At 34.7% G+C, this 16,234-nt stretch overlaps 1 long non-coding RNA gene across 1 annotated transcript in view; it reads left to right on the forward strand.

The window, feature by feature from the left end:
• Nucleotides 1-16,234, forward strand: part of LOC147584046 (uncharacterized) — a 255,389-nt gene that overhangs the window by 170,010 nt on the left and 69,145 nt on the right. The gene's annotated exons all lie outside the window — the stretch shown is intronic.

Here is a 16,234-nt window from a genome sequence, read left to right on the forward strand (position 1 = left end):
TTGGGTTATTTTTGATTACTGATTCAATTTCATTACTGGTTATGAGTCTGTTCATTTTTTTCTGTATCTTCCTGTTTCAGTTTTATTAGTTTACATGTTTTTAGGAATTTTTCCATTTCTCCCTGATTGACCAATTTGTTGGCATATGATTGCTCATAATATTCTCTTATTATTGTTTGCATTTCTGCAGTGTTGGTTGTGATCTCTCCTCTTTCATTCTTGATTTTATTTATTTGGGTCCTCTCCTTTTTCTTTTTGATCAGTCTGGGTAGGGGTTTATCAGTTTGGTTAATTCTTTCAAAGAACCAGCTCCTGGTTTTATTGAAGTTGATATCTGTTTTTTGATTTTGATATTATTGATTTCTGCTCTAATCTTTATTATTTCCCTTCCTCTGCTGATTTTGGGATTTATTTGCTTTTCTTTTTCTTGCTTTTCAGGTGTAAAATTAGGTTGTGTATTTGAGATCTTTCAAAATAGGAGAGCTAAAGAGTTTCCCAGACAAACCAAAACTAAAGGAGTTCATGACCACTAAACCAGCCCTGCAAGAAACTTAAAAGGAAACTCTTTGAATGGGGAAAAGATAACAAAGCAAAAAGGACCCAAAGCAAAAAAGATTAGAAAGGACCAGACAACATCACCAGAAACACCAACTCTACAAGCACTACAGTGGCACTAAATTTATATCTTTCAGTACTCACTCTAAATGTTAATGGACTAAAAACTCCAATCAAAGACACAGGATATCAGAATGGATAAAAAAATTTAAAAAACCAAGATCATCTATATGCTGCTTATAAGAGACTCATTTTAGACTTAAGACACCTTCAGATTGAAAGTAAGGGGATGGAGAGTTTTATCTCAATGAACTTGTGTTTCAAAACCCTGCATTTAGAGACCCCAGAGGCTTGGACCTATGCTCTCTGGGTGAGGGTCTCACTGAACAATAGGTGGGTACCAGCTTGTCCCAGAAAACGTGGAGCAATTGCACAACGGCAGAAGTTCAGAGATTATGCTAAATCACAACACACAGCCAGCCCCAGGTTTTACCATACTCTGGCATCTTTGTGCCAATACCAGCATACGTAGCTGCTCTCCAGGGTCATCTGGGACCTTTGCCTGAGGGGAAGCCGTATGGCCTCTACCAAAGGTACTCCAAGCAGGAGAACTGCTTCTCCCCATGTGGCACATGGACCCCTCAGACCCTGCTGCCTGCTGCTAAGGATTTGCCCTACTTCTTCACCAGGGCACTGCCAGGCACTGAGCTCCAGAACCTCAGACTCCCTGTTCCAGTGTTTATAGAATCCTGGTGTTATTGAAACCCTCTCCTTTCTTCCCGTCAGTGGTTTTGGGGAAAAGTTTTCTTGTTGAGTCCCTGTGTTTTCACTGTTTCTTTCTCTCCAGATACTTTCAGGGGAGTGCTTTTCTTGAACAATCCCAATGTGCTGCATTCTCCCCCTTTCTCTTTCTCTGTCGTCTCTCCACCAAAACAGCTCCCTACCCTTTCCCCCAGTTTTTCTCTCCCCCCAGTTCCCCTCTCCATACCGCGTACATGCCAAGTTCTGTGGCTCAAGTTATGCAGATTGTCGTGGTAAGCCTCAGATCAATTTCCTAAATGTTCAAAATGGTTTGGTGCTGATCTAGCTGTGTTTCAGGGATGAGAAAAGCTCAGGGTCTCCATGCTGTTCTGCCATCTTAACTCTTCCTCTTTTGAGTGAATATATTTTAATCTAAAGTCTGTGAAAGTCTCCCTATAGAATATCTAATTCACTGGTATTTGGAAACCCCAATATTGACAGAATTAGCTTATTAAAAACAGATGCATGACTATAGGCATTTCAAGATAGTGGGTGCTTGAATTGGGAATTGTCTTCCCTCAGCAGACTAGGGGAATTTTCTCAGCCCTAAGGAGATTCTTATAAGAATCATTTTGATGAACTATTAAAGTCTGAAGAGGATGTTTTCAACTAGATATTTCTCTGTATTTTTCCCCATATGCTGAAAACTTCAAAGAAGTTATCCATGTGTTTCCATATAATTTACTTTTATTTTTTTCACAGTGACTATTTCTGTCTTAATTATATCCTGAAAGATAGAGGTGTTATTTTTTACTTGTTCCTAATTATTAGACATTTTTTTAAAATTTTGCTTTCTTCTTTATTTCCCAGAATAGATTGAACAATCCACATGTTGGGAAAATTAGTATTTTTGAAGATGTGTCATTTGTGGAATGCATTACACAATGTGTCAAACAAGTAGTTTCCTATCAAACAATTCTGTAGATCACATTTCATACTATTTTGTTCAAGATTTTTGGTATCAAATTGATATCTTGTGTTATTGGGTTGCTGTCTAATTGTCCCTCATGTGCTTCCAGTTATTGTATATTGATTTCCATGTGTATGGTGCAAGGTTTAACCTGCCCAGAACAGTTATCTTTGCCACAAATAAGGAGAGAGACATTATTTTTCTATGTTTGTATGTATTATCTTTGCCACAAATAAGGGGAGAGGCATTTTCTTCTGTGTTCATACCTAAGCTTTTCTTCTAAGCTATGTTCATATCTTCATGATAGAGCCACTTTAATAAGAGTAAGCCCTTTCCCTCTCGGTGAACAAACCCAAGTTCATGTGCTCCAAGAAAGAAGGGATAGCCACTCATAAGGGAATTTGTTTTCTAGGATATATGCTTGTTCATGGCTATCACGAAATTTTGTGGCTGATGGAATTTAAAGAAAATATTGGCAATCCCAGTGTATGGGTTGTGTGATCACTTTGGGGGAAAGAAACAACAACAATTCACATAAATTTAGAATTAATAAATCTCTCATACATAACTACAATATAAATGTGGTTAGTAATGCTTCATTTTTCTCTTGGTATGACTCAGCTGAATAATGAAGGAGTATACACTCTCTTTGTTAAAGACCATTGAACATACATTCCTGATAATTCACAAATTATCCAAGATTTTACTCATTTTGTTGGAAAGGGAAGGGCAATGTCATGCCAGATTAAGGAGCAGGATTCTATGTTTGGAATGATAAATCATAAAGGAAATTAAAATCTATATTGCATGGTATCGTCTATCTCTGGCTTACATGTGGCAAAAAATGGTGGTAAAATGCTACCTAGACCACACTACTAATGAAAGGCAAAAGTATTTACTGATAGAAATATTATATGTATTAGGAAATAAGGTGGAAATAACCAAGAGAATGTTTCTACTCAAAACACTCAGTTGTGAGGCAAATTCATTTAAAGGAAACACTGGAATATGGATATAGAATTAGAAAAATGTCAGACCCAAATGTCCTGACTCATTCTTGGTTAAAAGGAAAAGAAACCACAGGTCACAAATTTCTTTTGCATGTGATGGCAAAGTTGGGAGGAAAAAATGTTTACATAATACTGTGAACATAAAAAGTGTCAGAGTAATTATTATGCTTGGTTGCACAAGTAAGAGAGAAGGTTAAAAGGATGATTACATAAGGATAACTTCAAGTGAGATTAATTTTTGGAATTGAATCTATATATGTTCTGTAATCATGGCCATGAAATTGCCTTTAAGCCATTTATTCCAATAAAAAATAATAATAATAAAGCTTTCATGTTATATTCTGCAGTTAGGTACAAAAAAAATGTGTGGAAAGATTCCATGGAAAGCAGCCATTACCTGTAAGGGTAAAATTAACTTCACTGTTTAATTCCAAATTTCCTGTAGTCACAGTGTTTGCAATGATGCCTGTTAGAGGGAATTTAGTTGAATCAAACATAGAACATCTCTGCTGTTGATTGATGACTTACTAAACATAAACTTACATTGATTACATTGATAACAATTATACATTTTCTTATTCTAAACACAAAACATTTAGTCACCGGCTTAAGTGTATCTTTAAAATTAAAAGAAAATAAATTGATGCTGACTAGATACACACAGCATCATACTGAGGAATTTCTCTTCTATAGTTTGCTAAATAACTTATGAGTAGATGATAAATTTTTATTATTAGCATTTTTTGATTCAACTAAGAGAAGCATATGTTTTATCTCCTTTAATCTGTCAAATGTTTGTTTTTATATGGAATCCCCCTTTCATGATAAACTTTCCTTGATATTGATGGTCATGTATTCAATGCATTGTTTGTATATTTGACCTAATATTTAAAAGAAAGATATAGAAGGGATTATGTTCATAATTGAGATTGGTCTATGCTTTCCTTTGCAGTGGTGTTTTGTTCAGTTTGGTAAAAACATCACTTGGGTCTCATATAAGTTGGGTAGACTTCCTACTCTAGACTCTTGGTGAGAAATAAGAAAATATATGTTTCATGAAAGATTGTTAGAACTTGCCCTTAAAATTGTTGGATTTAGTGCAATTTGGGTGGATTTTTCCCTCAAGGCATGTGCTGTGGGTTGAATAGTGTGCCCCCAAATTCATGTCCAACCAGGACCTCAGAAGGTGTCCTTGTTTGGAAACAGGGTCTTTTACAGATGTAATTTTACAGATGTAATTAATTAAGATGAGGTCATATTGGATAAGTATTGTCCTAAATCCAATGTTATTGATATCCTTATAATGAAAAAAACTTCACAATCATTAGTTTTATAAGCTTCTTAGATAACCCACTGTATCCCAATTTGTTTTCACAAATGCTAAAATGAAATTGTATAGTATTCATAAAAATAAGGTCATTCACATAAATTTAAAACGTGTCTTTTCTTTTCCTTAAAATGTTATCTTCATTTAAGAACACTGATTCTTTATGTTAACATTTGAGACACATGGCTTAGACAAATTTTAAAGCAAACCAAAAACATTGTATTGATAAATTTGATGTATTTGGTAGACAAGACCTTATAATATGTGAAAGCTATGGGAGAAAATGTTAAAAGTGATTAGTAGTGGAAAAGTTGTGAAACTGGTCAAGAAAGTAAGCTATTCCTAAGTATATTTTTTCATAATTTCTGCCAAAGATTATCATATCAGTACTTTAAATTTTGATGTCTCCTGTCCAGTTTCCTGAAACCATGGACTGCACAATTATACCACTACTAAGAACATTAAGAAAATAAAATACAATGGATTAAATTCAGATTTCTCTTGTGTTGAATGACATCTTTACTAGTGGCTTAAATTATTGCAACCCTAAAATGAGTCAAAAAAACTTTAAACATATTGGAGACAGACACAATTTCATTAATAGGTTTAATTATTAATTAACTTCATTAACAGGTTTTGATTTATAAAGTTTAATCTAGAGCTAAAACAATAAAAGCTACCAAGTAAAAACCAATAATTTTCTTCTAGTCTTTTCAAACATTTTCTAAGAAGTTTTTATAATCTGCTCAGTGGAAAACGTCATGTGAAGTCTTTATTATGTAAAGTTTTCTTTAACTCAAATTTTAGACTTATCTTGGAATATAGATGAATTTCTGTTAAAAGTTAGATTGGGAAAATCAATCAATTTCATATATGCTACCAAGCAGTCATTAAATTGAAACCCATCTATCTTCCATTTTATTCTGGTATCTTAAAGTGACATTTCTTTGAACAATTTCTTTTCTTCTAGCAATTTTAGTTAATATTTCCCCCTTGACTACTTTTAGTTTCCGTCTTTGAAACTTTATCATTGTTAGTTTGCAATTCTTCATTCTGTGTTTATTTCAACTAACTTTTAGAATCGTTTTAGACTAATATTCCAAATAATACTTGGAGAAAAAAAAGAACATAACACTACAATACAACAAAACAAAAACATATCTCAGTAAAGGTTTCTATGTCCTAGCAATACTATTCATCTTTTCAAAACAACACTCTATTGAGAACTCATTCTCTTGAGGGAGCACTTGTAAAGAATTTTTGCAACTCACAAGCTAAGTTCCAATATTTTATTTTATAGCAAGAAATAAGGTTACGAAAAGTCCAAGTCAACTTGTATCAGCGAGTAAACTACTGTGATGTGTAAAACATGGCAAGCCAGACTTCCTCATCTAAAACTTTTTGTGTAATAAGAAAGTAAAACCAGATCTAAGTATCTGAGTATTTTTATCTAAGCACAGAACCAATTATAGCATTTTGAGGTTATGAGAATCTTTTGCCTCTTTATTTATTTTTTTAAAAGAAAAATATTATTTTTTGGGGCGCCTGGGTGGCGCAGTCGGTTGAGCGTCCGACTTCAGCCAGGTCACGATCTCGCGGTCCGTGAGTTCGAGCCCCGCGTCAGGCTCTGGGCTGATGGCTCAGAGCCTGGAGCCTGTTTCCGATTCTGTGTCTCCCTCTCTCTCTGCCCCTCCCCCGTTCATGCTCTGTCTCTCTCTGTCCCAAAAATAAATAAACATTGAAAAATTAAAAAAAAAAAATAAAAAAAAATATAAAAGAAAAATATTATTTTTAAAGGAAAGCTCAACATTCTTTGTTTTGTACTTTTAAAAATCATTTTAAACTTGATATTTTTCTTCCAAAGGTAGTATTTTTAGTTACATATGGATACATGTAGAGATGTATTATTATAGTGTGAAGGGATCATAGAGATCATAGAATTCACATCAGGCATACATTACATGTGAATGTGAAGCACATTAATCAAGAAAAATATAGTTGTCTAAAGTGTCTTAGGTATCTCTGCCTGTATGTCCGTTACTGTCTCTCTGTTCCTCTACTCATTCGATATCAAACTCGTGCCCTCAACCTTTTATGCTATAATCCAATACATATTTTAATAAATTTGCTAGGAGTTCATAATTAAACAAGACAGTCTTACATCATCATGGAGCATCCAACCTAATGAAAAGAAAACATATTAATGTTAAAAAATAAGTAATATATAGTATAATGATGAGTAAAATTTAAAAAAATTAATAAAACGTGATGATTAGGGAGGGGGGGTGTTGGAGAGATTTAAAGAGATGTTCAGGAAGGATTTTCTGAGAGCTGAAACATGAATGATGACAGGGAATAACTATGCAAAATGTGGGTTAAAGAGAATGAGTAGAGACAGGAAACACAGGTGAGAACTGGTTTACCTTAGGGGTCACGAAGAAGCTAATGTGTTGTATTCAGAATGAGGAAAACAGATGGTGTTAAAGGCAGATTTTGCACTGTAGTGGGGGTTTCTGGATGGTCTGAGGCAGAAAGGATGAGTCGGTATCAACTTTTTTGCGTTATGTAAAAATGGATCCTATCAGGTCAAATATGTTATCAAGGGGCAGTTCACACACATATTCATGATGAGGTAGCCTTTGACTGGAGTGACAGTTGTGGATATCAAGGGAAGTGATCCAATATAGGCCAGATTTTGGAAGTAGGAAAGAAAGAACTTTCTGTAAGTTTAAATACATCAAGTTAGGAAATAAAGAGCCACAAATTCAACCCCCTTCCTAGATACCTGGGTAGCTTCACCTCCGTCAGGTTCTATAAAGCGCTATGAAGATAGAGGTGCTGATACACAATGTTACTAAGTAGGTGGCTGATCTAATGTTTAGCTCTTGAGCAGTTGGCACCCAAGCTCAGAATGTCCTCATCATATATGGCAGGTCATTAGAATGCCAGCAAAATTCACCATAGTCACATATCTGTTATGAAAAATGTAGAATATCAATGCGACAGGAGGAAGGCTTTATGGGAGAACAGTCTGACTGTGCCCATGTGGTAAGAACCTTCTTTGTGATTCTGTCCTATTATTCCATTGGAGACCAGATAAAGGAATGAAATGAAAATGTTTCCTGCCTTGATACTGTCCAACTGTCCAAGTGGGTTGATGAACTGAGATGGGGACACTAGGGGGATCGTGATCTTTGTAGGAAGGATTCTATCATTAAGTTTACTTTTTAAAAATTATTTTAAAGCTTGAAATAACTCTACAGATTATCTAGTCACCTCACTCGTGATGAAAGTAAGAAATATGACTCAGAAACATGAAATGACAACTTGTCCAAGGTTGTGTGACAAGTTACGACTGCAGCGGAGACTAGGATGCAGAATAGCCATCCGTTCAGCTTCTTTCCACTGACAGCACAATGCATTTCAGTTTACCACTTATCTGCCAAGAAAATATATTAGTTAATAAGTGCTTAGAATCCAACTTCCTGGAAAACATCATGGTATGCCTTTCTTGTGTACACTTATGTTTAATTCAAATCGCAAAATGCCCTTGGAATGTAAATGAGTGTGTGCTTCTCGGGTTAAGTGGTAACATTGTGACAAAGAATAATTTAAAATGTAAGCAGTTTTATTAGTTATTATGCACAGTGTAGAACAGAGATACCATCTTGTGGGTATAAACGTTTTATCTTTTCTCTAAGTGGAAAAATGCCTTGGCATTCTAGGGATCAGCACAATGAAACATACCTAGAGTTTGGAGACAATTAATTATACCTTGGCTCAGCCTATGAAAACCCACATAATGCCTTCCACTCCACTGAGCCTCAGTTTCCTTTTTGTGAGTTACGAATAGGATAAAAGAGTGTTATTATAAAAATTAAACAAGATAGCTCCTAAGAGAATGTCTAGAGCATAATATGCATTGATTAAATGTTAGATTTAACCAATATTAGAATATAATGTGGCTTATCACTGTTTTCATTCAAAAACAGTTGCTCCTTGAAGGAATCTTAAAATGCTACCTGTATCTTCCCAGGCATAACTACTCATATGGTCTCTCTTACAGATATCATTGCATGCCTTTTCAGAAATGTGATTATTCACATTTGAATCACTGGGAGGAACTATTAAAAAATGTAAGAGATGCTAGGGAATACTTTTAATGATTGTTCAGCAGAAGTTTTCCTTGGGGAAAGTGTAATCATTAAAACTCCCAGGCATTTTATTATCATCTCATGCAATTCCCTGAATAACCATATCCTTTGTTAATCCACTAATTTATTCTGAGGCTTGTCCTACTGACTAATGTCCCCAGATGTCTTTTGACTGAGGAGAAATACTGTCAATTATGGAGTTTCTTTTGACCTTTGACCTTTCTATTTTCTACCTAGTGTTGATTATTAATATTGAGATGATATTTATTATGCAGAAGGTATTTTTATCTGAGTGAACCACTAGATAAAAATTAGTGTGGAAGAAATACTTTCCTACACTCAGTATGTGGTTTCATTCAGGAGTAGTAGTTCTGGACAAATCTAGAATATTATTTTATTACCTGGAGATCTAACTACAAACACAGAGCTTCCAACTTTATGTCCCCAAGATTCCTATAGAGTTGGCATGGGTAGTGCTCAGGACTAAATATTATTGAGAAATAGGAATTTCTGACAGAAGTTTTATTTTCCAAAATGCAAAGCCACTTCACACTGCATACTAATGTAATGAAAATGCATATGTCTGAATAACATGTAGCAGTAAAACCTTGGATTGTGAGTAACTTGTTCTGTGAGTGTTCCTCAAGAGGAGCAAACGTGTAATAAATTTTAACTTGATAAACGAGTGATGTCTTGCAATACAAGTAGCACGTGATGCTGAATGTCACATGATCACAACTAAGCCAATGCTGCTTCTCTCTCTCTCCCTGTGGGATTGTGGGTGATCATCTCCCATGCTCGGATGCTCAGTCTCAGGCTGCAGTATTTAGCAGAAATCAGTGATTTTCAGAACGTTGGAAGGTGCCCACAACTGGCATCCAACTGTTGCATCATGAACGACAGCAAGAGGTTATGGAAGAGATCTCATCTGCAGAGGAGGAGGAGAAAAAGGTGCGGAATCCCTCACTTCAAATGAGATTAGGGAGATGTGTAAAATGTTGGAAACAGCACAAAATTTTGCAGAAAAACACCACCTGGATAAGGCTGTAGCAGTGCGAGCAATGAATCTGTTAAACCACAATGCAATGTCACATCTCCATGAAATCCTCAAAAGGAGGCAAAAGCAAGTGTGATTGGATAAGTTCCTTGTTAATGTTGCATGAAAAGAAAGAGATTCCATTGATTAATAGAATGCAGTGATTCTGTTAGTGATCATGAAAGTTGTCCTGCACAGTAACCCTCCTCTCTCTTGTCTCCCTCACACCAGTCATGAAGTGTTTCAAAGTCAAGTGCAAGTTAGTTTGTTTTTCTTTATAGTTTGTATTTTCTTTATTATTTTATATTATATTACAAAGTTCTAATCATTTTTACATGAATATTTTCAGGTTGTGGAACAAATTATTTGAGTTTCCATTTCTTATGGGGAAATGTGCTTTGATATACAAGTGCTTTCGATTACAAGCATATTTCCAGAAAGAATTATGCTTGCAAACTAACCAAGGTTTTACTGTCTATGTGAATTATAAGAAATTTAGTGACTACATGGACCTTATTTTATTTATCTGTCTCTTCATTTAATATATTTTACAAATATTTATGGACACCTTTCACCTTTCAGGTTATTTCTAGATACTGGGAAAAATGAAAGAAAAAAGAAAAGACAGTTGCTGATAAAACATAGCATAAGATCTAGTAAGGAATGTATATTAATCAAAGAATCACACAAATAAATAGAAAATTAAAAGTCATTTATAAAGTGCTAAATAGAAAGGCCGTTGGTGTTATGAACTGCATTATGAAGCAAATTATAGTTAGGTCAGCAAAAGATCACCTAATGAAATAATGGAGGTAAGATTTAAGACAGAAGGGGTGCCTGGGTAGCTCAGTTGGCTAAGTGTCCAACTCTTGATTTTGGCTCAGGTCATGATCTCATGGTTCTTGAGCCCACATCAGGCTCTGGGCTGACAGTGTGCAACCTTCTTGGGATTCTCTCTTTCTCTCTTTCTCTGCCCCTCCCCCACTCGTGGATTCATTCTCTCTCAAAATAAATAAAGTTTAAACAATAAAATAAAATTGACAAAACAGAAGTAACATGGTAAATGGAGGAATGAATGAGAAATTGCTAGTCTGAGAGACGAGTGTTTTGGAAAAGCCCTGTGCTAGAATGAACATGAAGTATACAAGGTAATAATAAAATCAATGTAGTATATCTGGGGCACCAAGGTCAAGATGGGAATATGTTTACATGAAGTTAGATAGGTAGGGAGGATTAGAATACCTAATCTTGTTTTCTATTTTAATACATTTTGCTTTTTATCTAAGGACAAAAGATACTAAGATATTTTAAGCAGAGGGCAGTGTGATCAGACCTGAATTTTGATGAGTGGATTCTATTTGACAGAGGAAATAGCTTAGTTAGGGCCAACCTTGTATATACTGGGATAGACTGATTTATCCCACTACATAGGTGCAATATTTCATACCAAGATTTATGGTAGCTGGAAATTGCCAGATAGGAGAGGAAGAAAAGCTAATAGATTCAATGGATATAAATGACCAAGAAATGTTGATAGCTTGAATAAAAATGGAAGAGACAGGGAAATGTTGAATTTGGTTCCTGGGTTCTCAAGTTTAAATATTTATGATGATGCCATGTATCAAGATAGGGGACCCCCACAAGAGTACAAAAACATGGAAAGGGGAGTTCAAGAGTTTTATTTCAAACTTGTTAGTTTTAAGGTGAATTGAGACTTCAAAGGAAGGTGCCATAGAAAAATAGAGATACATAGGTATAAAGCTCAGATGACAGAGTTTGCTGGAAACATTAAAGTAAAATAAATCTGATAAAAGTAATAATTGAATTCACTGACATACTGTTGTTTATTGTGGAAAAAAATGACATAAGGAGAATCATGTTCTACACACAAGATTTGATGGAACCCAAAAAGGATAAGAAAAAAAAAGAGGGCACTAGAGAGAGGTAGTCAGTGACGTAAGAAAAGAGAGTGAACTCAAAGAATCCAAGAAAGGTGAAGGTTTCAAGAACAGAGTGGCCAGGAGTACAAACCGCTATAGGATTCACTGTCACATGAGTCACCATTGATCTGAGCAAAATATATTTTGGGGGAGTAGGAGGAGGCAGTCCCAATTATAGTGAAGTAATTAGTGAGTGATAAAAAATAGATACAACTTTCATCAAGGGTTTGAAGAACGTGGCTACATAGTTGAATATAGGGACATATGATTGCTGCCTAAGATGGAAGTTTAAATTATGTTTGCTTGGGTTTTTTCCCCCCTGTGGAAAAAGAAAAATCTTGAGCGTCTACTAAAATATACAAAGAGAAAAAGAAATACATTAATTTGGTTTGAGAAATAGAGGTAGAAAAAAAAAACAAAACAGCCAAAGTGCAGCCTTGCAATAAAAATAGAAGATGTTAACATTACATGAAAAACAAAATGCCCATCAAGAAAGAGTCCTAGTAAATGCAGGTAAACCGGGAGAGCTGTTGCAGTAAAATAATGAGTGTGGAAATGATTAGATTACAATAAGAAAATGATAAGAAATAGACATGGGTTTTTTTTTTCTTTACTATATTTCCTTATTTTCTTTACTGTATTTCAGCAAGTTTACAAATTAGAGAGTTACATATTCAGCCTGAAAAAGGGGAAGGGAGACTACTTGGAAGTCCATGCCGCATAGCCAGATTACTTTGTATTTTTCCTTATGTCAGCAAGTTAACCACCTCCAGGTCCTCTTCCCCATAAATACTTGAAGACAATTCAATTGACTTACTCTCCTCTTTCAAGCCCAATTCTCTCCTCCTGGAGGAGAAAAGGTTTTACTCATCTTATGGTAGTATTTTTAATTGTAATAAACAAGTCTCCCTTATGAAAGAAACACAATTTTAACCTTTAAAATTGTAAAAAAACCCAAACCAAAACAAAGAACAACAACAACAACAACAAAACAACAACAACAAACCTTTCAGATTCTCTGGAAGGTAAAGGTTCAGAAATTATGAATCTATTACTTCTTTACTTGATATAGAAAAGAACTTTCAAAGCATCACAATGTAATTTCATTCCACAAAGTAACTATTTTTTTCTTTAATTTTCTTTTCTTCTTATTCCGCATATTTTTTGCGTTTTTAATTTTCCTAATCTCATTTCCCCTCTGCTCTAACCTGCTTTCTCAAATCATCTTATAATTTATATAATACTGGTAAACTTTTAGGAACTACTTTTATGAGTTACTGATTATTATAAAAAATAATCATGGGGAGCCTGGGTGGCTTAGTTGGTTAAGCATTGGAGTTTTGATTTCGCCTCAGGTCTGATCTTACTGTTTGTGGGTTCGAACCCTGCATTGGGCTCTGCGCTGACAGTACGGAACCTGCTTGGGATCCTCTCTACCTACCTTTCTCTCTGCCCCTCACCTACTCATGCTCTCTCACTCTCACTTTCTCAAAATAAATAAGTAAACTTAAAAAGATGTCCTCTTGCTATTAAAAAAAACCCTAATTACTATTTTTAAAGTAATGCATGATTAGATGAGTTAAAATCAGGTACTACACAAGATATGAATTGAATATTAAAAAGACTACTTTTCTTCTGTTATGAGATGTAACAAGGTTCTCATTTTACTACTCATGTTCTAGAAAAGTACAGTTTACACATACAAATATATATATATGTACATTCACATACATAAATATTTTTATATATAAATATATAAATAGTTTTTATATAAAGTGTTCAATTTACGGGCTTACAATTCACAAACAGTACTGTAGTGGATATTTTATTGAATGTTTTACTGAAGGATTACAGGTATTCTATTATATTTTATTCCTGATAACATTCTTGAAGTGTGCTCTGCCTGAAAGTAGCATAGGCACTGCTACTTCTTTTGATTATCATGAGTAGGGCATACTTTCTTCATGTATTTACTTTTAACCTTTATGTGTTTTTATATTTAAAGTAGGTTCCTTGTAGAAATACATAGAATTGGGTCATGTTTTCTGATTCATTTTGACAGTCTCTTTTAATTGATATATTAAGACATTGACGCTAAAAGTGAGTATTGATGTATTGATGGGTTTAATATCAACCACATTTGTTAGGGTTTAATATCAACCATATTTGTTACTGTTTTCTATTTGTTGCCATTATTCTTTCTTCCTAGTTTTTTATCTCACCTTTTTTCTATTTATTGTGCTTTAGAATGAGTGTTTTTATATGATGCTATATTCTTTCCTTTTTCACGATATCAGTTATATATTCTTAAACTTTTCTTTAATGGCTCCCCTAGAATTTTCAATATACATTTACAGCTAATCCAAGTGCACTTTTAAATTGCACTCTATTACTTCACACGGAGTGTACCTTATAATAACAAAACGTTCTAATTCCTTCCTCCCATCACTTTCATTACTTTTGTGATTCATTTCACTTATAAATAAGCATGTGTTTGTATATGTATGTATATATATGTACATACAAATATTTTGTTGGTATTATTTTTAACAATTTAAAATACATGCTGGAAAATATGCAATATATATCTCCAACCCAGATTTCTCTTTTGAGGGCCAAATGTTGCTATATTTTGAACAAACTGCTATTAGATCAATTCAGATAAAGAATATGAAAAGTTTTTATTTTACCTCTACTTAAATTTTTTGATGTCCTTCCTTTCTTCATGTAGATCTTAGTTCCAAACTATTATTTTCCTTCTCTCTAAAGAACTTCTAACATTTTTTGTAAGGCAGGTCCACTGACAAGATTTCCTTCAATTTTTGTTTGTCTAATAGTCTTTTTCTTTACTTTAGATGGATAATTTTACACACTGCAGAATTCTGGGTTGGAGTTCTTTTTCTTTCAGCACATTAAATATTTCACTTCACTCTCTTCTTGCTTTCATGGTTTTGGGGAGAAATAGATACAACTCTTTTTCCTCTGTAAGTAAGGTGCTTTTTTTCCCCCCTCTAGTTTTCCTTCAGGATTTTTTTTTATCTTTGATATTTTGAAATTTGAAAATGATGCTCCTATGTGTAGTTTTTTTTTCTTTGTTTGTTTTGAATTTATCCTGTTTGGTATTCTCTGAGCTTGGTGGATCTGTGGTTTGGTGTGTGACATTAGTTTGGAGATATTCTCAGTCACCGTTTTTTCCAAAATACTTCTTCTCTTCCTTTTCTCTCTTTCTTCTGTTTTTGGTCTCCCCACTGTACAAATGCTACATTTGTTGTTTCCACACAATCCTTGGATACTGTGTTCAGTTTTTATTTTTCATTATGTTATCTTTACTTTTTGGTACTTAAGGATTCTATTGATATATTCTCCAGGTCAGAGATTCTTTCCAGAGCTGTGTTCAGTCTAGTGAAGAAAAAACAAAAAACAAAAAACAAAAAAACCTATCGAAGGCATTCTTTATTTCTGTTATAATGTTTTTGATCTCTAGCATGTCTTTGTGCCTTTTTTTTTATTTTTAGCATTTCCATCACTCTGCTTACATTGTTCATCTGTTCTTTCAGTGCTGTCCCTTTTAGAGCCCTTAGCACATAAATCATAGCTGCTTTAAGTAGCCTGTCCGACCTAACATCCTGCCATGTTTGCTTGCTCTGTGTCTTCAAGTTGAATTTTTTGCCTTTTAGTAATATTTGTATTTTTTTCTTGATAACCAGATCTGATGCACCATGTAAAAGGAACTGCTTTAAGTAAGCCTTTGGGAATTTGCAGTGAGGCATGGTGGGAGGGGAAGCATTCTGTAGTCCTGTGATTAGGGCTCACTTTTTCAGTGAGCCTGTGCCTCTGGACTGTGAACTTCATAAGTGTTTTTAATTTTTCTTCCACCTTAGATATACAGGATGGCTAGCATGGGCTGAAGTTAGGTGGTTCCCTTTGATGTGGAAGACCATAGGTGACTAGTGTCAATTATTTCCTTTCTCCAAGGTAAATTAGGCTCTGATAATACCCCAGGTTAGAGTTCTGGTTAACTAGTTTCTCCTGAAAGCAGGCTTGTGTAAGAACAGAGTACTCTGATATACTTCAAAATCCTTAGTAATCAAGAGGCGACATTTCGCCGATATTTTCCCTGGGAATATGGTTGAGCCTTTGGAAATTAATCTCAGGAAATTGTGTGACCACCTATGACTGGATCCTTCTGGAGTTCTTAACTCTCAGACTTGTCCACCCTGAATCTTTAGCAATTCATTAATTACAGTTAAGGTTTTCCTACTCTGGCACTGCTAAACATGAGTTTATACCACTGTCTGCAACTCTAAATCATCATCCACCACCTGGATCATTCTAGCATCTCTCCTTGCTTATCTGTAAATTCCCAGCATAACAGAGAGAAACTGAGCTCCTGATTATTCAGTTATCAGCATACATGTGTAGTAGTATCAGAAATATTAGCCCCTACTCCATGGGAAGCAACCAGAATGCCATATTGATGGGTAGTTTCTTTTGTCTTTAG

The sequence above is a fragment of the Puma concolor genome, chromosome A1 (assembly GCF_028749965.1).
Source record: "Puma concolor isolate L17-30 chromosome A1, mPumCon1.1.hap2, whole genome shotgun sequence".
Classification (NCBI taxonomy): domain Eukaryota; kingdom Metazoa; phylum Chordata; class Mammalia; order Carnivora; family Felidae; genus Puma; species Puma concolor.